This window comes from Hyperolius riggenbachi, chromosome 2, assembly GCF_040937935.1.
Source record: "Hyperolius riggenbachi isolate aHypRig1 chromosome 2, aHypRig1.pri, whole genome shotgun sequence".
Lineage (NCBI taxonomy): Eukaryota > Metazoa > Chordata > Amphibia > Anura > Hyperoliidae > Hyperolius > Hyperolius riggenbachi.
Window position 1 is genome coordinate 305010534 of NC_090647.1, and position 25195 is coordinate 305035728.

The following is a 25195-nucleotide window of genomic DNA, read 5'->3' on the forward strand; positions in this document are numbered from 1 at the left end:
CTCAAAAATGATAAATATTGTTAACTAAATAGGTTAATGAAAAACACTGCCTTAACCTCTTGAGGACTGCATGGCTAAACCCCCCTAGTGACCAGGCCATTGTTAGTGAAATTGGCCACTGCAGCTTTAAGGCCAAGCTGTAGGGCCGCACAACACAGCACACAAGTGATTCCCCCCCCCTTTTCTCCTCACCAACACAGCTCTCTGTTGGTGGGGTCTGATCGCTCCCCCAATGTTTTTTTTTTTTTTAAATAAATATTTTTGTAGCAGCTTTAAAAAAAAAAAAAAAACCTGTTCCTTTAAATTCCTTCCCTCCCTCCCCACAGCCGGACAATTACGGCGATCGGCTGTCATAGGCTTCTGCCTATGAGAGCCGATCGCTCTCTTGTCCCCCAGGGGGACAGCCGTGTCACACGGCTGTCCCGAGTGCAGCCCTGCTGCTGATCGCAGCGCTGCACAGAGTAAATAGACGGCGATCACGCCGTCTAACAGCCTCCTGAGCGGCAACAGCCGCTGTGAGACTGAAGGTGGGGCGGAGCTCCGCCCCCCAAGCAGGAGATGCGAGCGCAGCCTGCGCGTGATCTCCTGCAAAACAGAGCCCCAGGACTTTACGCCAATCGGCGTTAGGCGGTCCTGGGGCTGCCGCCGCGACCAAGCCCATCGTCGTGACGCGGTCGGAAAGTGATTAAAACAGACGGGAGTTGATAACGAAAATATATTAACGTTAAAAATCGTTACGTATTTCAACAATGTAGTAATCCAGCAGCGGAGGACTGGAGGGATCGGTTTGGCATGCCATGGGCACAGGACGGCTGCAAGGGGCCTTAGGTTTCCTTTAAGAAGGAAACTGTACTGTCATTTCTTAACATGTCTGAGACAGTTCTGCACAGATTTCTAAAAACCTACCAATATTTTGTCTCAGACTCTTGGTAAATGTCCTCCAAATGTGAGTTTGCTTTAGTGACCTGTAGAGCAAGTACCTTACTAGTTACTTTACCTGTAGCTATGATTATAAATTTACAACAGCCTGCAGTAAACAAATAGGCCAGTTTGCTTCCGGTGACTGATTGTTAGATGCTTGTCAACTGAAGGTTAAGTTTCAAGAAAAAAAAATGTCTTTATAGCATCATAATTTAATATACAGTATATTAAGTCTAGTCACTGCAACTGAGTTCATGGGGCATGGCCCAACGTGTATGATATTTTAATATATGTGACACAGCTCCTCTATGAACTATTTTTTTTTCTGATTCTCCCTTTGCTGTTAGAATGTTTTGTGTGATTTCGCAGCATGTAAAAGATTACCTGTCATGATCCAGTAAAGTACACACTTCATCTTCATTCTGAGACACAGTAGTTACTTCATTGTACTAGGAGTGTAGAGATTAGCAAAGAGGTTCATCCTAGCAACAGCGAACAAGCTTGTAAACAGAGCAGAAGGGAAATAACAGAGAAATTGCTTGTGCTCTTTCATGCTTTCTCCCAGATAAGGATCACTTTCAAGCTGTTTCTGGAACATTGCAGTATACTGAGGCTATATTTGTGAAGTAGAGAGAAAAAAATAGATGTCGCTCCACAGCAGCTGATGGGTAATGCTGATCTGCTAAACTTCTTTTTAAAAATAGCATTTTACAATACTGTTATGTAATTGTACTTTCAGAACTATTCATGCAAGCTAATTGCAGTATCGCTTACTGAATGGGTTTATGTTTCCTCCTATAACAATCAATAAATATCTTTTGTGTCAGAGATCTGGCTTTCATCCAATGTCCATAATACAAGGTTATTTCCTCAACCATAGTGTAGATTGGCATGCTGCTTTATCCGCTTTCTACTTGCTCTTTTCTGATACTGTACTCTAAACTAAAGCATTCATTTTTACCTGTACCACAGTGAGATCCAGAGGTTGTAGCACAGAGGATCATTCTGCTTGTAGATTTGTGTTTAAAGGTTTACATTTTAACAAAAAGATGAATTGTTTATTAAGTAAATCTAAGCAACTGAAGTTAACTTTGTTCAGCGCCGCGGAATATGTCGGTGCTTTATAAATCAATAATAAGAAAAACTTACTAATAGTTAAAGGGGAACTGAAGTAAGAGGTATACGGAGGCTGCCATATTTATTTCCTTTTAAAGGGAAGGTTCAGGGAAACCTTTAAAAAAATAAAAATCCATATCCACTTACCTGGGGCTTCCTCCAGCCCGTGGCAGGCAGGAGGTGCCCTCGCCGCCGCTCCAGAGGCTTCCGGTCGTCTTCGGTGGCCGACCCGACCTGGCCAGGCCGGCTGCCAGGTCGGGCTCTTCTGCGCTCCAAGGACGGGCTCTTCTGCGTCCCACGCGGGCGCGCTGACGTCATCGGACGTCCTCCGGGCTGTACTGCGCAGGCGCAGTAGTTCTGCGCCTGCGCAGTAAAGCCCGGAGGACGTCCGATGACGTCAGCGCGCCCGCGTGGGACGCAGAAGAGCCCGTCCTTGGAGCGCAGAAGAGCCCTACCTGGCAGCCGGCCTGGCCAGGTTGGGTCGGCCACCGAAGACGACCGGAACCCTCTGGAGCGGCGGCGAGGGCACCTCCTGCCTGCCACGGGCTGGAGGAAGCCCCAGGTAAGTGGATATGGATTTTTATTTTTTTAAAGGTTTCCCTGAACCTTCCCTTTAATCAATACCAGTTGCCTGGCAGCCCTGCTGGTCTATTTCTCTGCAGTAGTATCTGCAGAGCGCCAGAAACAAGCATGCAGCTAGTCTTGTCAGATACGACTTTAAAGTCTGAAACAACAGAAAAAAGCACTGCGCTGTCTCGACACACTGATGGGCTCAGAAGGTGGATGGGTGCAGCTTCAAGTACTGGGTGGTGCCAGTGAGTCTATTAGAAAAGAAAAGAAAACAGGAGCGCACCGCTGGTGCAATAAAATTTTTACTTAGAATGGACACGCTTTAAAAATACACTCACAGTGTACAGTAGAGTAAATGCGCCTGTCAAGCCTGCCGGCAGTCCTCTCCTATGAGCCGCGCTTGGCCAGAGCAGCGGGGACCGATGTGGATGGCGCGGAGCCGGATGCGGTGGGCGGAGCCAGGTCACGGGGATGCCGTCTGACATCACAACGCATTTCGGCGTTAACCACGCCTTCGTCAGGTGAAATTGCTTAAAGGGGAACTGAAGTAAGAGGTATACAGAGGCTGCCATATTTATTTCCTTTTAATCAATACCAGTTGCCTGGCAGCCCTGCTGGTCTATTTCTCTGCAGTAGTATCTGAATAACACCAGAAACCAACATGCAGCTAGTCTTGTCAGATTTGACTTTAAAGTCTGAAACACCTGATCTGCTGCATGCTTGTTCAGGGGCTATGGCTAATAGTATTAGAGGCAGAGGATCAGCAGGGCTGCCAGGCAACTGGTATTGCTTAAAAGGAAATAAACATGGCAGCCTCCATATACCTCTCTCTTCAGTTCCCCCTTAACATTTAGACATTTTTAGGTGATCAGGACAAGAAATGTACACACAAGTCCTTCAGAAAAGATGATCTACATCGTGAAGAAATGTTAAAGAATGTGTACACTCATAAATGTAATCAATCCCAAACTGCCCCAGTCATTAATTCAATTTATAGGCCCAAAAATAAAATCTTCTATGAACTCAACTTACTCCTAATGGAATACCTTTGGGTGTCTTCTTTCTAAAATGGGGTCATTTGTGGGGTTCCTATACTGCCCTGGCATTTTAGGGGCCCTAAACCGTGAGGAGTAGTCTTGAAACCAAATGTCGCAAAATGACCTGTGAAATCCGAAAGGTACTCATTGGACTTTGGGCCCCTTAGCGCACTTAGGGTGCAAAAAAGTGCCACACATGTGGTACCGCTGTACTCAGGAGAAGTAGTATAATGTGTTTTGTGGTGTATTTTTACACATACCCATGCTGGGTGGGAGAAATATCTCTGTAAATGACAATTTTTTGTCCATTTACAGAGAGATTTCTCCCACCCAGCATGGGTATGTGTAAAAATACACCCCAAAACACATTATACTACTTCTCCTGAGTACGGCGATATGACATGTGTGACACTTTTTTGCAGCCTAGGCGCGCTAAGGGGCCCAACATCCTATTCACAGGTCATTTTGAGGCATTTGTTTTGTAGACTACTCCTCACGGTTTAGGGCCCCTAAAATGCCAGGGCAGTATAGGAACCCCACAAGTGACCCCATTTTAGAAAGAAGACACCCCAAGGTATTCCGTTAGGTGTATGGTGAGTTCATAGAAGATTTTATTTTTTGTCACAAGTTAGTGAAAAATTACACTAAAACTATAAAAATCAATTTCCGCTAACTTTTGACAAAAAATAAAATCTTCTATGAACTCGTCATACACCTAACAGAATAACTTGGGGTGTCTTTTTTCTAAAAAGGGGTCACTTGTGGGGTTCCTATACTGCCCTGGCATTTTACGGGCCCCAAACCGTGAGTAGTCTGGAAACTAAATGTCTCAAAATGACTGCTCAGGGGTATAAGCATCTGCAAATTTTGATGACAGGTGGTCTATGAAGGGGCGAATTTTGTGGAACCGGTCATAAGCAGGGTGACCTTTTAGATGACAGGTTGTATTGGGCCTGATCTGATGGATAGGAGTGCTAGGGGGGTGACAGGATGTGATTGATGGGTGTCTCAGGGTGTGGTTAGAGGGGAAAATAGATGCAATCAATGCACTGGGGAGGTGATCAGAAGGGGGTCTGAGGGGGATCTGAGGGTTTGGCCGAGTGATCAGGAGCCCACACGGGGCAAATTAGGGCCTGATCTGATGGGTAGGTGTGCTAGGGGGTGACAGGAGGTGATTGATGGGTGTCTCAAGGTGTGATTAGTGGGGGGAATAGATGCAAGCAATGCACTAGCGAGGTGATCAGGGCTGGGGTCTGAGGGTGTGGGCGGGTGATTGGGTGCCCTAGGGGCACATAGGGGTCTAATCTGATGGGTAGCAGTAACAGGTGGTGACAGGGGGTGATTGATGGGTAATTAGTAGGTGTTTAGGGTAGAGAACAGATGTAAACAATGCATTTGGGAGGTGATCTGACGTCGGATCTGCGGGCGATCTATTGGTGTGTGTGGGTGATCAGATTGCCCGCAAGGGGCAGGTTAGGGGCTGATTGATGGGTGGCAGTGACAGGGGGTGATTGATGGGTGATTGATAGGTGATTGACAGGTGATTGACAGGTGATCAGTGGGTTATTACAGGGAAGAACAGATGTAAATAATGCACTGGCGAATTGATAAGGTGGGGTCTGAGGGCAATCTGAGCGTGTGGGCGGTTGATTTAATGCCCACAAGGGGCAGATTAGGGTCTAATCTGATGGGTAAAGGCCCATCCACACGTCGGATTTTTGCGAACGACCCGTCGTTTGAACGTTCCGTCGTTCAGTCGTTCGCACGTCAAATCCGACGTGTGTACAGACTATCGTTCGGGTGATAAGACTGGTTTCCAGCGATCCGCCGGGCGGATCGCTGGAAACCAGTCTTATCACGCGAACGATAGTCCGTACACACGTCTGATTCCGCGTGCGAACGACTGAACGACGGAACGTTCAAACGACCCGTCGTTCAGAAAAATCCGACGTGTGGATGGGCCTTAACAGTGACAGGTGGTGATAGGGGGTGATTGATGGGTAATTAATGGGTGTTTAGAGAAGAGAACAGATGTAAACAATGCACTTGGGATGTGATCTGACGACAGGTTTGCGGGCGATCTAATGGTGTGGTGGGTGATCAGATTGCCTGCAAGGGGCAGGTTAGGGGCTGATTGATGGGTGGCAGTGACAGGGGGTCATTGATGGGTGATAGGTGATTGGCAGGTGATTGACAGGTGATGAGTGGGTTATTACAGGGAAGAACAGATGTAATTAATGCACTGGCGAATTGATAAGGGGGAGTCTGAGGGCAATCTGAGCGTGTGGGCGGGTGATTGGGTGCCCGCAAGGGGCAGATTAGGGTCTGATCTGATAGGTAACAGTGACAGGTGGTGATAGGGGGTGATTGATGGGTGATTGATGGGTAATTAGTGGGTGTTTAGGGTAGAGAACAGATGTAAACAATGCACTTGGGAGGTGATTTGACGGCGGGTTTGCGGGTGATCTAATGGTGTGGTTGGGTGATCAGATTGCCCGCAAGGGGATCCCGATGCTGGTGTTCCTCATCTTGGATGTGAGTCACTCTGTGTCTGAATTGCTAAGGCTCTCGAGGGTTGCATGACAGTAAAGTCCTTAAGTCATGCAGCAAAACTGATCTTTATTTATTTCTTTATTAGTTTTATCTGCTATTGGGTAACAAATATCTGTAACCTTACCTGGCTGGTAACAGAATATAGCAAGGATTGATTGAAGATTAGAGAGATTGTGTCAGTGCAGTAGCAGTCATGTGCATTCACTTGTATAAGAACGTTTTCTAATCGAAGACAATTGGACCGCACCATTCCTTTTTCATTGCATTTTCAGCAATCCCCACCAAGATCAAATAAAAGGGGTAGAAAACACTCCAAATTTAACAGTTAATTCACTTAGGTTCTCTGTCGTTCTTCAATCCTGTGAACCTCAGTAAATCTGGTTACATGACTGTTGGTGATGGCATTACTGTGCTTCTGACTCCTGTATCTTTAACATGCTCACTCTGTCTTAAAGTAAAGCTGGGGCATCCTTAGGAGGAAAATGTGGGACTCGCGAAGCTCCATGGAGCTCCATGGCACCGTGCAGGCGCAGAAGGCTCTTACATGCACAGTGGTACAGAGCCACTGCTCGGGCTGGGGGAGAGACCAAGCATGATCGGCTCCATACTAGTGAGCAGGCGCAAACTGTCTACCTGTGCAGTGCGGATGAACTCCACAGAAAGGCCCTTTTATATGGGCTTGTGGGGGTATCAGCAAGGAGGAGGTCGATGGGAGAAGCCTCCGGGGATAAGAACCCAAATTGGAACTTTTTTCCCTTCAGGATCACTTTCACTTAATCACTGGTCTCTAGGATCTATTCTTTCCATAACTTGTCCTTTCAGGAACATAGTAGTGCTGTGGTCTCCAAGATGGGAAGAATTGATGGGTTACAAGAAAAGGAATGAGAGTTATTAAGATTGAGGAGGTTTCACCACAACAGTACTTGGTTTATGTGTACAGTGCTGCTCCAGGAGAAGTGCATGAAAACTTAACATGCCTTATAGCACTTGAGTTCCATAATAAAGGACATCTGAAATGAGAGGAATGTGTGGGCTGCCATGTTTATTTCATTTTAAACAAGGACATTTGGCTGGCTGTGCTGCTGATCCTGTGTTTGAAATATGCTTTATCAAGTACCCACAGAAAGATAGATTGTGAAAATCTTCCGGCAAACTATAGTTCCATGACCTATTTTTTTAGAATCATCATCGAAAAATGTTACGCGAACGATTGGAACGTTAAAGGAAGGGGGAAGCTCCAATGTCTTTAGTGGAAACATTGTTTATTGATCTATACACACAGTTATCTTCGTATGATCGTTTCCAATGTGATCCTTCATGGCGGCCTTTCAAACTGAATGAGTGTCATCATAATCGTCTGTCTTTAACCATCGTTTGCCGCTTTTTCATCTGATAGTTACACAATGTCGGCTGAAACAAACCTTCGTCTGTTAAGATGACAGACAAAATCTTGCCGTGGGTATGGACCTTTAGCCACAGACCCTGAACAAGCATGCAGATCAGATGCTCTAACTGAGGTCTGACTAGATCAGCCATATACATGCTTGGGGGATTCACACACTACTGCAGTCAAAGAGATCAGCAGGACTGCCAGGCAACTGGTATAAGAAAATAAATAAGGCAGCCTCCATATCCCTCTCACTGCAGGTTCCCTTTAAATCTCAGCCAGGACACTTTGGCATAGAGTTTTCCCCCTGTATTTGTGTGGGCTGTTTCTGAGCACTCCAGATTCTTCCTTCTTTTCAAAAAATGAACTGTCCAGTGTATTCGATGAAGCGCTGAAGAAAATGTCAGTACTATAAATGTATAATAATAATTGAAATTATTGAATAAATGGCACTTTGCTTTTGAATATTTATGTAGTAAGCACTTTTCTTTTACGTACAGGCAATTATGAAGAAGTGCTAATGATAATCATGTTTACAATGACTACCATATACATTATATTACTCTTATTTCCAGATGTTTTGTTTTTATTTACCAGTAACCATAATTGGCATCCATCTTGTGTCTGGCATTAAAGTGAAACTAAATTACATTTGGTACTGCATTTTCAGAATGACAAAAATCTGTTATGTAGCTGTGCTTGCCTGTATACTTATCATATTCCCTGTACTGGCTGGTTTTCTGGGAATTACAAGTCTACAGAATTCTGTGCAAGCCTAGTGATAAACACAAGCTCTAGCTGAGCCTTTGTGCATAAAGCTAAAATTGAATGAAATTAGCATTTACTTATGCAGCTAAAGAAACAAATGTGCAAACTTTTCCCTGCTCCTCCCTTGTCAGTGCCTATATCACTGTCATTGCACCACCTTCAGACAAGTTATACCATGGAATTAAAAACAATGGTGCACATTTCCCTTTGTGTGTTTGGTAAGTTATACCATGGAGTCATAACCATCGATATGTTGTACCGATGAAGGCTTAAACAATCTGAAATTACTGTTTGCAAGTTGAGAATTTTTATAACATCTTCCACAAGGTCAAGGCCAGCTACCTGACAGTTGAGCGAATTCCCCAAATAAGATGTTAGCCAGTGATTTCCCTAGGATTCCCTCTACGTCTGCAGGCTTTAGAGGGCCTAAAGCACGCGTACGTACAAAAAGGGCGCCTGGACAAAAAGGGCGCGGGGTGTGAACGCAAATTAACAATTAATCTTTAATAGCGTTTATAAAAATAGTGTGCTATATTTCGTTTACAAATAATGTTTAACAAATTTATAAATCATTAAATAATGTTTATGAAATCGGCAATTGTGAAAACTTTAATCTTCCCTGTTTCAAAAGTGAAACTTATAATTACGTTTATTAAAATAACGATAATATATGATTAATTGTTATAATTGTATATTATTGTGAATAACCTTCATTTATGGTTTGTTCTTATAATAAAATCTGAAAATATTCTTTATAACGATGATATAAATATATCTACGTTCGTAATAAGTGTTGTAAAACATTAGTAAATATTACTAAAATTGTAGTAAAACTATACCTAAGCCTACTTTCACACAGAACCCTCCCTGTACCTATCCCTAACCCCTAGACCCCCCTGGTGGTGCCTAAACCTAAGACCCCCCTGGTGGTGCCTAAACCTAAGACCCCCCTGGTGGTGCCTAAACCTAAGACCCCCCTGGTGGTGCCTAAACCTAAGACCCCCCTGGTGGTGCTTAAAACTAACCACCCCAAAGCCCTCCCTGTACCTATCCCTAACCCCTAGACCCCCTGGTGGTGCCTAAACCTAAGACCCCCCTGGGGGTGCCTAAACCCAAGACCCCCCTGGTGGTGCCTAAACCTAAGACCCCCCTGGTGGTGCCTAAACCTAAGACCCCCCTGGTGGTGCTTAAAACTAACCACCCCAAAGCCCTCCCAGTACCTATCCCTAACCCCTAGACCCCCTGGTGGTGCCTAAACCTAAGACCGCCCTGGGGGTGCCTAAACCTAAGACCCCCCTGGTGGTGCCTAAACCTAAGACCCCCCTGGTGGTGCCTAAACCTAAGACCCCCCTGGTGGTGCCTAAACCTAAGACCCCCCTGGTGGTGCCTAAACCTAAGACCCCCCTGGTGGTGCCTAAAACTAAGACCCCCCTGGTGGTGCCTAAACCTAAGACCCCCCTGGTGGTGCCTAAACCTAAGACCCCCCTGGTGGTGCCTAAACCTAAGACCCCCCTGGTGGTGCCTAAACCTAAGACCCCCCCTGGTGGTGCCTAAACCTAAGACCCCCCTGGTGGTGCTTAAAACTAACCACCCCAAAGCCCTCCCAGTACCTATCCCTAACCCCTAGACCCCCTGGTGGTGCCTAAACCTAAGACCCCCCTGGGGGTGCCTAAACCTAAGACCCCCTGGTGGTGCCTAAACCTAAGACCCCCCTGGTGGTGCCTAAACCTAAGACCCCCCTGGTGGTGCCTAAACCTAAGACCCCCATGGTGGTGCTTAAAACTAACCACCCCAAAGCCCTCCCAGTACCTATCCCTAACCCCTAGACCCCCTGGTGGTGCCTAAACCTAAGACCCCCCTGGGGGTGCCTAAACCTAAGACCCCCTGGTGGTGCCTAAACCTAAGACCCCCCTGGTGGTGCCTAAACCTAAGACCCCCCTGGTGGTGCCTAAACCTAAGACCCCCCTGGTGATGCCTAACCCTAACCACCCCCCTTAGTCATCGCTTTATTATGTGGATAATAATGTTTTACAAATTGTGACTCCAAAAAATATATTCCAATTTACATTACGTACTGATCGCTTTATTTTGTGAATAATGTTTTAAAAACAGTAAGGGATAAAACTTTAAATAAAAAAAAATTGCAATTTACATTACGTACTGATCGCTTTATTTTGTGAATAATGTTTTAAAAACAGTAAGGGATAAAACTTTAAATAATGTTTTAATTATTTAAATAAGATAAATATGTTTAGTATTTTCATAAACTTTATTCGGCACGGGTGCATTTTATAAACGTAAATCACCACAAGCTCAGTTATAAATCATTAAACATCTCCGGTAGAGTTGGGCCGAACCTCCGATTTTAGGTTCGCGAACCTGGTTAGCGAACTTCCGCGGAAGGTTCGGTTCGCGTTAAAGTTCGCGAACCGCAATAGACTTCAATGGGGATGCGAACTTTGAAAAAAAAAAATAATTATGCTGGCCACAAAAGTGATGGAAAAGATGTTTCAAGGGGTCTAACACCTGGAGGGGGGCATGGCGGAGTGGGATACATGCCAAAAGTCCCGGGGAAAAATCTGGATTTGACGCAAAGCAGCGTTTTAAGGGCAGAAATCACATTGAATGCTAAATGACAGGCCTAAAGTGCTTTCAAACATCTTGCATGTGTATACATCAATCAGGTAGTGTAATTAAGGTACTGCTTCACACTGACACACCAAACTCACCGTGTAACGCACCGCAAACAGCTGTTTGTGTAGTGACGGCCGTGCTGGACTGGTGCGCACCATGGCCAGAGTGCAGGTTTTGGTGGCTTTACAGCCCATATGGTCGCCTGGCTGATGTAGCTGAATGACAGAACAGTGACTGTCCAGCTGATCAAATTTGGTCTGATCACAATGAGGCAACGACCTTATTATCGTGGGTGTGCCCCCCGAGACACTCATCTAGGCGCCGGTCATTGCTTCATTGTGATACGCAAGCCCCTTCACCACGGCAAGGTAATGATCACGAAGGGGAATGGGCGCATGTACATGCCTTTTCTTTTGTTGTTGCAGCTGCCCGCAGTGCAGCCAGAAAAATTAGGCAGTCATGTACACGCACCAGAAAAATTATTACAGCGGCCGCTGCTAGCAGCGGCCTAAAAAAATTTAGCAATCCGCCTGGAGTCCCGGACCCTGTTGGTGGTGGCGGAGAAGGTAGTCAAGCGGCCTGCAGGCAGACATGCTGTGTGGAGGGACTGAGAGCGACTTAGTCTTCTTGGGGCAGGCCAGGCAGCCAGTCACACGGCGTGCAGGCAGAGATGCTGTGTGTGCGGGGACTGACTTAGTCTTGGGGCGGGCAGCAGCCCTCCGGGATCCATGCCTCATTCATTTTGATAAAGGTGAGGTACTTAACACTTTTGTGACTTAGGCGACTTCTCTTCTCTGTGACAATGCCTCCAGCTGCGGTGAAGGTCCTTTCTGACAGGACGCTTGCGGCAGGGCAGGAGAGAAGTTGGATGGCAAATTGGGACAGCTCTGGCCACAGGTCAAGCCTGCGCACCCAGTAGTTCAAGGGTTCCTCATCGCTGTTCACAGCAGTGTCTACATCCACACTTAAGGCCAGGTAGTCGGCTACCTGCCGTTCCAGGCGTTGGTGGAGGGTGGATCCGGAAGGGCTACGGCGAGGCGTTGGACTAAAGAACGTTCGCATGTCCGACATCACCATGAGATCGCTGGAGCGTCCTGTCTTTGACTGCGTGGACACGGGAGGAGGATTAGTGGCAGTGGTACCTTGCGGGCGTTGTGCCGTCACATCACCCTTAAAGGCATTGTAAAGCATAGTTGACAGCTGGTTCTGCATGTGCTGCATCCTTTCCACCTTCCGGTGAGTTGGTAACAGGTCCGGCACTTTGTGCCTGTACCGAGGGTCTAGTAGTGTGGCCACCCAGTACAGGTCATTCCCCTTGAGGTTTTTTATACGGGGGTCCCTCAACAGGCAGGACAGCATAAAAGACGACATCTGCACAAAGTCGGATCCAGTACCCTCCATCTCCTCTTGCTCTTCCTCAGTGACGTCAGGTAAGTCAACCTCCTCCCCCCAGCCGCGAACAATACCACGGGAAGGTTGAGCAGCACAAGCCCCTTGCGATGCCTGCTGAGGTTGTTCTCCTGCCGCTGTCCCCTCCTCCTCCTCCTCCTCCCCCAAAGAAACACCTTGCTCATCATCCTCTGAGTCTGACTCGTCTTCTGCACATGACTTCTCTTCTTCCTCCTCCTCCCCCCTCTGTGCTGCCGCAGGTGTTGAGGAAACAGCTGGGTCTGATGAAAATTGGTCCCATGCCTGTTCCTGCCGTAACAGTTCCTGGTCACGCTCATTCACAGCTTCATCCGCCACTCTACGCACAGCACGCTCCAAGAAGTAAGCGTAGGGAATTAAGTCGCTGATGGTGCCCTCACTGCGGCTCACCAGGTTGGTCACCTCCTCAAACGGCCGCATGAGCCTGCATGCATTTTCCATCAGTGTCCAGTTGTCGGGCCAGATCATCCCCATCTTCCCAGACTGTTTCATTCTACTGTAGTTGTAGAGGTAGTGGGTCACGGCTTTCTTCTGTTCTAGCAGGCGGGAGAACATGAGCAGGGTCGAGTTCCAGCGAGTCGGGCTATCGCAAATGAGGCGTCTCACCGGCATGTTGTTTTTGCGCTGAATTTCCGCAAAGCGTGCCATGGCTGTGTAAGACCGCCTCAAATGCCCACAGAACTTCCTGGCCTGCTTCAGGACATTCGCTAAGCCAGGGTACTTTGCCACAAATCTTTGAACCACTAGATTCATGACATGTGCCATGCAGGGTATGTGTGTCAGCTTCCCCATATGCAAAGCGGCAAGCAGATTGCTGCCGTTGTCGCACACCACGTTGCCTATCTCCAGGTGGTGCGGGGTCAGCCACTCATCCACCTGTTTCTTAAGAGCAGCCAGGAGAGCTGCTCCAGTGTGACTCTCCGCTTTGAGACAAGACATGTCTAAGATGGCGTGACACCGTCTTACCTGGCATGCAGCATAGGCCCTGCGGAGCTGGGGCTGTGTAGCTGGAGAGGAGAACTGCCACTCAGCCAAGGAGGAGGAGGACAGCGAAGAGCATGTAGCAGGAGGAGAGGAGGTGGCAGGAGGCCTGCCTGCAAGCCGTGGAGGTGTCACAATTTGGTCCGCTGCGCCCTGCTTGCCATCGTTCACCACCAGGTTCACCCAATGGGCTGTGTAGGTAATGTAGCGGCCCTGCCCGTGCTTGGCAGACCAGGCATCCGTGGTCAGGTGTACCCTTGACCCAACGCTCTTCGCAAGAGATGACACCACTTGCCTCTCAACTTCACGGTGCAGTTGGGGTATGGCCTTTCTCGCAAAAATAAGTGCGGCCTGGCATCTTCCACTGCGGTGTTCCGATGGCCACAAATTTACGGAAGGCCTCAGAGTCCACCAGCCGGTATGGTAACAGCTGCCGAGCTAACAGTTCCGCCACGCCAGCTGTCAGACGCCGGGCAAGGGGGTGACTGGCCGAAATTGGCTTCTTCCGCTCAAACATTTCCTTCACGGACACCTGACTGCTGCTGTGGGCAGAGGAGCAGGAACCGCTCAAGGGCAGAGGCGGAGTGGAGGAGGGTGCCTGTGAAGGTGGAAGGGAGAAAGCGGCAGAAGCAGATAATGCACCTGATGGAGGAGGAAGAGGAGAAGGAGGGTGGCTTTGCTTTTGTGTGCTGCTGCTGCTTTTGCTCAGGTGGCCATCCCATTGCTGTTTGTGCCTTTTCTCCAGGTGCCTTCGTAAGGCACTTGTCCCTACGTGAGCCTTTCCACGGCTCAATTTTTGTTGGCAGAGCGAACAGATGGCTTTGGTCCCATCTGAGGCACACACATTAAAAAATTTCCACACCGCTGAGCCACCCTGGGATGTGGGCACTATGGGGACCTCAGCAGCTTATGCTGAAGGGCAAGTTGGCTGGCTGTACATAGGTGGCGATACATGGTGCCGGACTCTGCCACCAGCTGTTTCTGACGAAGAGCTGCCCCAGCTTCTTTCAGCAACTTCTCTCCTCCTACTACTCTCTGACTCCCCCTCTGAACTGTCCCCCTCTTCATCTCCTCTATTGGGAACATACAGAGGATCCCTATTACCGTCATCATCGTAGTCATCCTGCCCAGCTTCGCTTGCCTCAGACAAATCCAAACTTGCACCATCAGTAGGTCCTTCATCCTCCTGACACGTTACATCCATAGTGTTGCCGCGTAACTCAGACATATGAGCTGGTGAAAATTCATCTGGCTGTAACAACAATGGCTGTGCATCAGTGATTTCACCACTAAATAATTCTTGCGAAGTGTCAAATGCAGCGGAAGTGGTGCTAGTAGTAGCGCTGGTGGCTGAGCAAGATGAGGTGTTCTGTGTCGCTAAATACTCAACCACGTCCTGACAATCTTGGGAGGTGATGGGACGTGCCTTCTTCCGAGCACTGTACTGGGGGCCAGGTCCACACGAAATTACATTTACACGACCTCGCGCAGACCTGCCGGGTGGCCTTCCTCTGGCTCTGGCACTACCTCTTCCTCTACCTGTTTTGTCCATATCGGGTATGCACGGAGTGGTATATCACACTGCGTGCACTCACGTAGGTAGGTGGGTTCACTTAACTGCACAGGTATGCGCACTGATGCGGTGGGTTCACTGAACAGAACAGGTATACAGTGGCGGGTTCACAGAACAGGTATGCAGTGGCAGGTTCACTGAACACAACAGGTATGCAGTGGCAGGTTCACTGAACACAACAGGTATGCAGTGGCGGGTTCACTGAACAGGTATACAGTGGCGGGTCCACTGAACAGAACAGGTATGCAGTGGCAGGTTCACTAAACAGAACAGGTATACAGTGGCGGGTTCACAGAACAGGTATGCAGTGGCAGGTTCACTGAACACAACAGGTATGCAGTGGCGGGTTCACTGAACAGGTATACAGTGGCGGGTCCACTGAACAGAACAGGTATGCAGTGGCGGGTTCACTAAACAGAACAGGTATACAGTGGCGGGTTCACTAAACAGAACAGGTATACAGTGGTGGGTTCACAGAACAGGTATGCAGTGGCAGGTTCACTGAACACAACAGGTATGCAGTGGCGGGTTCACTGAACAGGTATACAGTGGCGGGTCCACTGAACAGAACAGGTATGCAGTGGCGGGTTCACTGAACAGGTATACAGTGGCGGGTCCACTGAACAGAACAGGTATGCAGTGGCGGGTTCACTAAACAGAACAGGTATACAGTGGCGGGTTCACTAAACAGAACAGGTATACAGTGGTGGGTCCACTGAACAGAACAGGTATGCAGTGGCGGGTTCACTAAACAGAACAGGTATACAGTGGCGGGTTCACAGAACAGGTATGCAGTGGCAGGTTCACTGAACACAACAGGTATGCAGTGGCGGGTTCACTGAACAGGTATACAGTGGCGGGTCCACTGAACAGAACAGGTATGCAGTGGCGGGTTCACTGAACAGGTATACAGTGGCGGGTCCACTGAACAGAACAGGTATGCAGTGGCGGGTTCACTAAACAGAACAGGTATACAGTGGCGGGTTCACTAAACAGAACAGGTATACAGTGGCGGGTCCACTGAACAGAACAGGTATGCAGTGGCGGGTTCACGAAACAGAACAGGTATACAGTGGCGGGTTCACAGAACAGGTATGCAGTGGCAGGTTCACTGAACACAACAGGTATGCAGTGGCGGGTTCACTGAACAGGTATACAGTGGCGGGTCCACTGAACAGAACAGGTATGCAGTGGCGGGTTCACTGAACAGGTATACAGTGGCAGGTCCACTGAACAGAACAGGTATGCAGTGGCGGGTTCACTGAACAGGTATGCAGTGGTGGGTTCACAGAACAGGTATGCAGTGGTGGGTTCACAGCACAGGTATGCAGTGGTGGGTTCAATGAACAGGTATACAGTGGCGGGTCCACTGAACAGAACAGGTATGCAGTGGCAGGTTCACTGAACAGGTATGCAGTGGTGGGTTCACAGCACAGGTATGCAGTGGTGGGTTCACAGAACAGGTATGCAGTGGTGGGTTCACAGCACAGGTATGCAGTGGTGGGTTCAATGAACAGGCATACAGTGGCGGGTCCACTGAACAGAACAGGTATGCAGTGGCAGGTTCACTGAACAGGTATGCAGTGGTGGGTTCACAGCACAGGTATGCAGTGGTGGGTTCACAGAACAGGTATGCAGTGGTGGGTTCACAGCACAGGTATGCAGTGGTGGGTTCACAGCACAGGTATGCAGTGGTGGGTTCAATGAACAGGTATACAGTGGCGGGTCCACTGAACAGAACAGGTATGCAGTGGCAGGTTCACTGAACAGGTATGCAGTGGTGGGTTCACAGCACAGGTATGCAGTGGTGGGTTCACAGAACAGGTATGCAGTGGTGGGTTCACAGCACAGGTATGCAGTGGTGGGTTCAATGAACAGGTATACAGTGGCGGGTCCACTGAACAGAACAGGTATGCAGTGGCAGGTTCACTGAACAGGTATGCAGTGGTGGGTTCACAGCACAGGTATGCAGTGGTGGGTTCACAGAACAGGTATGCAGTGGTGGGTTCACAGCACAGGTATGCAGTGGTGGGTTCAATGAACAGGTATACAGTGGCGGGTCCACTGAACAGAACAGGTATGCAGTGGCAGGTTCACTGAACAGGTATGCAGTGGTGGGATTCACAGCACAGGTATGCAGTGGTGGGTTCACTGAACAGGTATGCAGTGGTGGGTTCACAGCACAGGTATGCAGTGGTGGGTTCACAGTACAGGTATGCAGTGGTGGGTTCACAGCACAGGTATGCAGTGGTGGGTTCACAGCACAGGTATGCAGTGGTGGGTTCACAGAACAGGTATGCAGCCAGACAGGAACAAGTTAAGCCTAACTAATCTTTCCCTGAGAGACAGTCTGCAGCAGCTCGCCCTACTCTCACTAACGCAGGCAGCACACGAGTGACCGTAATGGCCGCCGCTGCCTGCCTTATATAAGGGGGGGGGGGGTGGGGCTCCAGGGGCTAGTGTAGCCTAATTGGCTACACTGGGCCTGCTGACTGTGATGTAGAGGGTCAAAGTTGACCCTCCATGTGCATTATGGGGCGAACCGAACTTCCGCAAAGGTTCGCCTACGGGACGCGAACGCGAACCACTGAAGTTCGCATGGAACCGTTCGCAGGCGAACCGTTCGGCCCAACTCTAATCTCCGGGCGCTGTTTGTAAACTTTATTTAGCTCCGGGCGCCGTTTGTAAACTTTATTTAGCTCCAGCGCCCTTTTTTCCTGCTCGGCGCCCATTAAACGTTATTTATTATGGGAGTGAATGGCGGCGCCCTTTTTGTCAACTATCTGCCTGCGCCCTTTTTTCCCAGCTCCCTAAAGCACCCCCTGAGCTCCTAGAAAAGGGAGATATTGGCCCATATGCATTTACCTTTTCTCCTGTGTTTTCTCTTAGGATAAAATGTTTTGTCTTCTCTTTAAAATAACTTTTCAGCATTGTACAATTGAAAAGGTAGACAAAAGTTGTTGAAAAAGTACTATCAAAATTATTTTGAGTATTTTCTTGCTTGCTTGTGGCTTAAATGCATTTTATAAAAAGGTGCGAAAATATCACCTAGGTGAAAAGTCAGGTGAAAAAGTGAATTGCATATGGGTCATGGGCCCATATGCAATTCCAATTTTCTCCTGAGTTATCTCCTATGAAATCATTTTCATCTTCTCTTTAAAATAACTTTTTAGCATTTTACAATTAAAAAAAAAAGTACACCAAAGTTGGAGAAAAAGTACTATCAAAATTATTTTGAGTATTTTCTTGCTTGCTGGTGGTTTTAAAGCCATTTTATTACAAGGTGTGAAAATATCACCTAGGAGAAAATTCAGGACAAAAGGTGAATTGCATATGGGCCATTGGGCCATATGCAATTCACTTTTTCTCCTTCGTTTTCTTCAAGTTGATATTTTTGAACTTGTCAATAAAATGCCTTTAAAGCGAACCTTAAGTAAAAAAAAAAAATGACTTTTACTCACCTGGGGCTTCCAATAGCCCCCTGGAGCTGTCCGGTGCCCTCGCCGTGTCCCTCCGATCCTCCTGTCCCCGCCGGCAGCCACTTCCGGTTTCGCCGACAGGACCCTACAGGCTGGGAACGCGAGTGATTCTTCGCGTGCCCAGCCACAATAGCTCCCTCTATGCTGCTATAGAAAGCAAGAAAATACTCAAAATAATTTTGATAGCTGATTTTCAACTACTTTTTGATACTTTTTTAGTTGAAAAGTGCCAGAAAGTTATTTTAAATTAACCACTTAAGCTCTCAGTCATTTTCACTTTATGTATCCGAGCAATGTTCACCTCCCTTTCATTAGCCTATAACTTTATCACTACTTATCACAATGAACTGATCTATATCTTGTTTTTTCCGCCACCAATTAGGCTTTCTTTGGGGGGGGTACATTTTGCTAAGAGCTACCTTACTGTAAATGCATTTTAACAGTAAGAATAAGAAAAAAAATGAAAAAATTCATTATTTGTCAGTTTTCGGCCATTATAGTTTTAAAATAATACATGCCTCCATAATTAAAACCCACGTATTGTATTTGCCCATTTGTCACGGTTATTTCACCTTTTAAATTATGTCCCTATCACAATGTATCGCGACAATATTTTATTTGGAAATAAAAGAGCATTTTTTCCATTTTGCATCCATCACTATTTACAGGCTTATAAAAAAATAGAGAGAAATATTTCATCTTTACATTGATATTTAAAAAGTTTAGACCCTTAGGTAAATATTTACGTGTTTTTTTTATAGTAATGTTTTTGTTTTTTTTTATTAAACATTTTATGTGGGAATTTTTGGGAGGGTGGGATATAAATAGTGTTTTATTTGGGGAAATATTTGTGTATTGTAATGTTTTTTTACTTTTACTTGTAGTTTTACTTTTTGGCCACAAGATGGCAATCTTGATTTTGTTTACATGACGTCACTCTAAGCGTACAATGTACGCTTAGAGGGACATAGCTTCAGAAAAAGCGTAGCTTCCGAGAGAAGCTGTCGCTTTTTCAGCGAGGAGAGGAATCAGTGATCGGGCACCATAGCCCAATACATTGATTCCTGGGCTACCGAATCCGCGGCCGGGAGTGCGCCTGTCCTCCTTGAAGTTTTTATACATCAAGGAGTACAAAGTGGTTAAAGAGAACCCGAGGTGTGTTTAAAGAATGTTATCTGCATACAGAGGCTAGATCTGCCTATACAGCCCAGCCTCTGTTGCTATCCCAAACCCCACTAAGGTCCCCCTGCACTCTGCAATCCCTCATAAATCACAGCCGTGCTGTGAGGCTGTGTTTACATCTGTAGTGTCAGTCTCAGCTGCTCCCCCGCCTCCTGCATAGCTCCGGTCCCTGCCCCCGTCCTTTTCCTCCAATCAGCAGGGAGGGAAGGGATGCAGGCGGGGACTGGAGTTCTGCAGGAGGCGGGGAGAGCAGCAGACTGACACTACAGAGATAAACACAGCCAGCTCTGACAAGCTGTTTGTCAGCAGCGTGGCTGTGATTTATGAGGGATTGCAGAGTGCAGGGGGACCTTAGGGGGGTTTAGGATAGCAACAGAGGCTGGGCTGTATAGGCAGATCCAGCCTCTGTATGCAGATAATATTCTTCAAATCCACCTCGGGTTCTCTTTAAAGATGAAAAATTATTTCCTTGGAGAAAACTCAGGAAAAAAAGTCAATTGCATATGGCCCATTGTCCCCTATTCAATTCACTTTATCTCCAAAGCTTTCTCCTAGGAGACAATTTTTCATCTCCTGTTTAAAATAACTTTTCTGCGCTCTGCAATTGGAAAAGTATCAAAAACTGGGAGAAAAAGTGCTGTCAAACTTATTTGAAATATTTTCTTGTTTGCTGGGAGTTAAAAGGCATTTTATTGGTTAAATGTGAAAATCTCCTCCTGGAGAAAACTTACGCAAAAAAGTGAATTGAATGAGGCCCATGGATCCTTACCCTTCTTTCAGACTAGCTCAGAGAGTGTGGGATCTAGGACCCCTAATTCTTAGGGAAGGGTCCCAAGGGGCGTACATGTAGGAAATGTAATTTGGGGACTGGCGATCGCCAAATTACTCTTGCGCGGGGTATGTTGTCATAGCATTGCTGCTATGATGGTGCCCAGATTTGGTGCTGAGCGCTGTGCGCCGAAGTTACCTGCTTCACACTCCCTTGGTGGTGTCTAACACTAAAGCTCTCCTGGCGGTGCCAAACATTAACACCCCCCCTCCCAACTGATATTTTCGTTACCGGCATAAGCGGCAATGCTATTAGCTACAGTTATCTACTAATCGCAGTGATTTGGACCCCGGGGCCACCCATGATGCAAATTGCGCCTATAAATGGAGAGCACTTCATGGCACCAGTTTTAGCTGCTTTGCCTGAGAGACCCTCATGCACATTTATGTGGCAGTTTTTGTGCAGTAGTATTTTTTTTTTCAACACAATGGCCCATATGCAATTCACTTTTTCTCCTGAGTTTTCCCCAAAGAGATAATTTTTCATCTTGCATTTAAAATAATTTTTCAGCGCTTTGCAATTTAAAAAGTACCAAAAATTAGTTGAAAAAGTACTATAAAAAAATATTTGGATTATTTTCTTGGTTACTGGTGGTTTAAAAGGCATTTTATTTACAGGTTGTGGAAATATCACCTAGGAGAAAACCTGAACTGAAAATTAAAAGTCAATACAATCATACACAAATCATACTTACCTCCCGTGTAGCCTACTCATCAATCTTTCTGCTCTCCTGTGTCAAGTTTGTTCACTGTGATCAATGGAATTCTCAGTTTTTTCAAACTGTAATATCACCCACTTGAGCCATAGGGAAACATAGACATTACCTTGCACATCCGTTTTAACTGACCGCAACTGATATATTTCAGTTCTGACAAAATCATGTCTGAACTGCAAATAATCGTTGTTAGATAAAATTACTGAGCTTCTGTGAGGAAAAGACAGTGAGGTAAGTATGTAATATTCATTTTCAGGCACATCATGTGTTTATTTTAAATAATTTTACTCAGTTCAAGTTCCCTTTAAAGGTAACCTGAAGTGAGAAGGAAATGGAGGCTGCTATCAGAGGCAAGAGGATCAGCAGGGTAGCCAGGCAATCTGCATTGTTTAAAGTGGATCCGAGATAAACTTTTACTCATTGCATAATTGTGTTCCTTTCATACAGTTTATAGGACATTCCTCAAGCCAAATACTTTTTTTGTTTTGTTTTAATACTTTAATTCCCTATAAACTAAACAAGGCTCGCCAACAGCTCCTTTTGTTCCTTGGCACTGTAGCAAAGGCTTATAGGAGCTCAGTCTGGGCAGGAGGAGGAGGCTACTAGCCATTGATTTCAGAGGCAGAGGGGAGGAGGGAGGAGGAGAGTTGGCTGAATTTACACACAGGCAAGCTGATAGCATCTTCTGATAGCTGATAGCAGCCTGTGACAAACAGAACATGGCTGCCCTCATTGTATCACAGGATGAAATAATCATATTCTGTTGAAGCTGTTTGCAGCTAGATTTGCTGTGTAAACGATCTAAACTTTAGGTAACATATACAGACAAGTTACTTGTTATAGTTCGTTTTTCATCTCGGATCGGCTTTAAAAGGAAATAAATATGTCAGCCTTCATATCCCTTTCACTTCAGGTGCCCTTTACTATTGTAATCTCCCAACCATTAATTCACTAACCTTTCATCAGTAGTCACTGAAATCTGATGCAATTCAAGTTAGAGGCATTAAGACGTAATAGTAGAAATGGTTTTAATAAATCCAGTGCTGGTGTGTTGGTTAATTTGTGCACTCCAGCCATCTCTACCCAGCAGACCTTTATTAAATGAAGCCCACTATCTTATAACAAACGTATCTTATTGCGTATATATTCTGTACTTACTACCAAGCAGGGCATAGAGCAGCATAGTATCCATGCTAATTGCAAAGGCAGTATAATAGGACAGAATCATTTATCTCATAAAAGCAGTTATGAGATATGTCCGGAGTCTGGTCAGTTTTCCACAGCATGCTTTCTTGACAATATTAAAAATGAATGTTGACTGCAAAACTATCATCTGAATTGTTTATTCTATATCGTGTGTAGTAAGTTTCCCCAGAGCTCAAGACATACAGAAATTAGCACAATCCCGCACTACTTGGTACTACGTCTTTTTAAGCAGCTTATATAAATGCCTGGGAAAACACAATTCTAACAATTAAAGGTTACAAAGGATTTGTTAGTAGCAGCTTGAGGAGCATTAGAGATTACTGTGAAAAGTGTCAAAGTCTTGCTGTTGTAGTGCTTGTGTTAGCACATAACAATGGGGACGCTGGTGTACAAGGACACACAGGTATGTTTTTGATATCTGAAGTCCCAGCTGATTCAGATTCATATAACTGAAATGATGTACAGGTGCTTTAACCTTGGGATTTTGTTAATGCATTTTGTGTGTTTTTAGAACTCTGTTATGTAGGCCATTTTTTATGGTCTAATGCACGCCAGACATGTATATCAGCTGCTCGTGTCTCTAAATGATCACACACAAGGGATATCTTTCTCACCTTAGCACTGCTAGATAATTTAAGCAGACCCAAACTAAAAACTGATCATGCCTTGTAAAATAATTAACAAAATAATTAACATAAAAGCCTCTTCACCTAGTAACAGCCTCTTCACCTAGCCTTCTACCCCCGTGTTGCATGCTGGGACAACTACCGCAGCTCCGGATCGTGTTGCATGCTGGGACAACTACTGCAGCTCCCCGAATCACAAACACAATTGCAGAAAAATCACTTGCGTTTGTGTTTTTCACACATTTGCGTTTTTTAAAGTTGATAGTACTTGTAGCACTTGAATTTGATCCAGCAACTCACTTGTCAAAAAATGTAAACTGTGGTAGGGGAGTAGCTAGGTAGTATTGTTGATTTTCTATTATAATGCTGTGGGTGCAATATGGGCAAAGTTTTGTTTTAGTTTGGTTCCTCTGTAAAGTGTACTCGAGGTGGCGCAGATGTTACACAGAGGCATGTTTTCTGGTCCGTGACAGGTCGCTCTCAGCCTCCCCTGCGCCACGTTGTCACCCCCTGAAACTGCAGCTTGTTGGAAAGGAAAAGGCATGCCTTGCAGGATAGGCGCTCCTGCAAAATGCCCACTGGGGCGTTTCTAACGCCTTCCTTCACCAGCTATCATTGAGTAGCTCTGCCTCTTCCCTGCCTCTCCCATGCCGCGCCCCCAACTACCTGATCTGTGCTCTGTGTTGAGACACATAAAACCAGAGCTGCAGCTTCGTGACCCCAGGGGTCATGGTATAGAAAAAGAAAATCATTGATTGTGGGAAGCAGGAGCGGCTGTAATTAATGCTACCTGATCCGGCTACCCCCAGATGAGGTAGCATGTTTTTTTTTATATATTTATTTTTTTAAATGTCTACCTTCGGTTCTCTTTAAGCAAATCATACATTGCCATATTATACTTTATGAAAACTGTATTACACCATACCATTACCAGTCAAACATTAAAAATGAAAAAAAGAAAGAAAATCCAATCACTTTATCTATGTAAGGCTGGATATCTAAATATCCTAGGCTAAATAACAGTGGGAGGGTGGGTTACTTACCAATATACATGAATATATAAAGTACATATAGATACGTTTCTAATGCTGAAACCAGGATAATTAACCACTTCCTAACCACAGGTTTTTTTCCCCTTGAGTAATTTTCTCATCACACTCCTACCATTAATTCGCCAGTAATTTTGTTACCTATCTCATAGAAATGATCTGTATTTTGTTTTTTCTTTTTGCCTCAAATTAGGCTTTCTTTAGGTGGTACTTTTTGCTAAGAATTATTTTATTTTATATGCATTTTAGAAGGAATAGTAAGAAAAAAAATGAAGAAAAAATTATTTCTCAGTTTTTATTACAAGTGTTTTATTTTGGCAGCTATAGGGTTGGGGTGTAAGGGGTTAAAATTAATAAAATTATGTATTTCCATATACAGTAATGTGGACACATTTTAACTTTTTGGCCACTAGATGGCTCCACACTTAGTTCCTGTGTACTGTAAACAATTCACTTTGTTAATGAATGGCGGCATTGCCTGACAGTGTAATGGTTCTGCCTCTGGCATAGGACACCTGGGTTCAAATCCCGGCTCTTCCTGCTCAGCAAGCTAGCACTTATTCAGTAGGAGTTCCTGGGCAAGACTCCCTAACACTACTACTGCCTTCTGAGTGCGCTCTAGTGGCTGCCCTGCAAGAGCTTTGAACCTGACAGGAGAAAAGTGCTACACAAATATTGGAATTATTAGTAACCATTGATAACACCAGAAACAAGCATGCAGCTAACCTTGTCAGATGACAATAATGTCAATTGTCAAACAATGCACTGATCTGCATATGCATGTTTGGGGTCTACAGCTAAAATATTAGAGGTTCAGCAGGACAGCCAGGAAACTGGTATTACGTAAAAGGAAATAAATATGGCAGCCTCCATATCTCTTGCTTGTCCTTCAACCTTTTGCAGCCAACACTGCTACAAAGTAGTCTCGTCTTCCTGTCAAGTTCTTACACTCCCAGAGTATAATAATCATTTAACCCTTTCTCACATTCCCCATTCATTTGCTTTTTTTCTTTAATTGTCCAGTCCAGGGATGAGGATTTCTAAAAACGTCATTCTGACACAGTCTGTTCCATTCTGAAGAAAACTATTATCGAAGGATACAATTATTATACACTAGCTGATTGCCCGGCGTTGCCCGGGT

At 45.8% G+C, this 25195-nt stretch overlaps 1 protein-coding gene across 4 annotated transcripts in view; it reads left to right on the plus strand.

Moving 5' to 3' along the window:
• The first annotated feature begins 1458 nt into the window (after nt 1-1458).
• Nucleotides 1459-25195, plus strand: part of LOC137544373 (uncharacterized) — a 98342-nt gene continuing 74605 nt past the window's right edge. For 3 of the 4 annotated variants that reach the window (XM_068265441.1, XM_068265443.1, XM_068265444.1), the window contains exon 1: nt 22704-22782. The gene's annotated coding sequence lies outside the window, so the exon portion shown is untranslated. Of the gene's footprint in view, nt 1590-22703; nt 22783-25195 lie in introns of those variants that run through there. The other variant, XM_068265442.1, reaches the window with a different exon arrangement.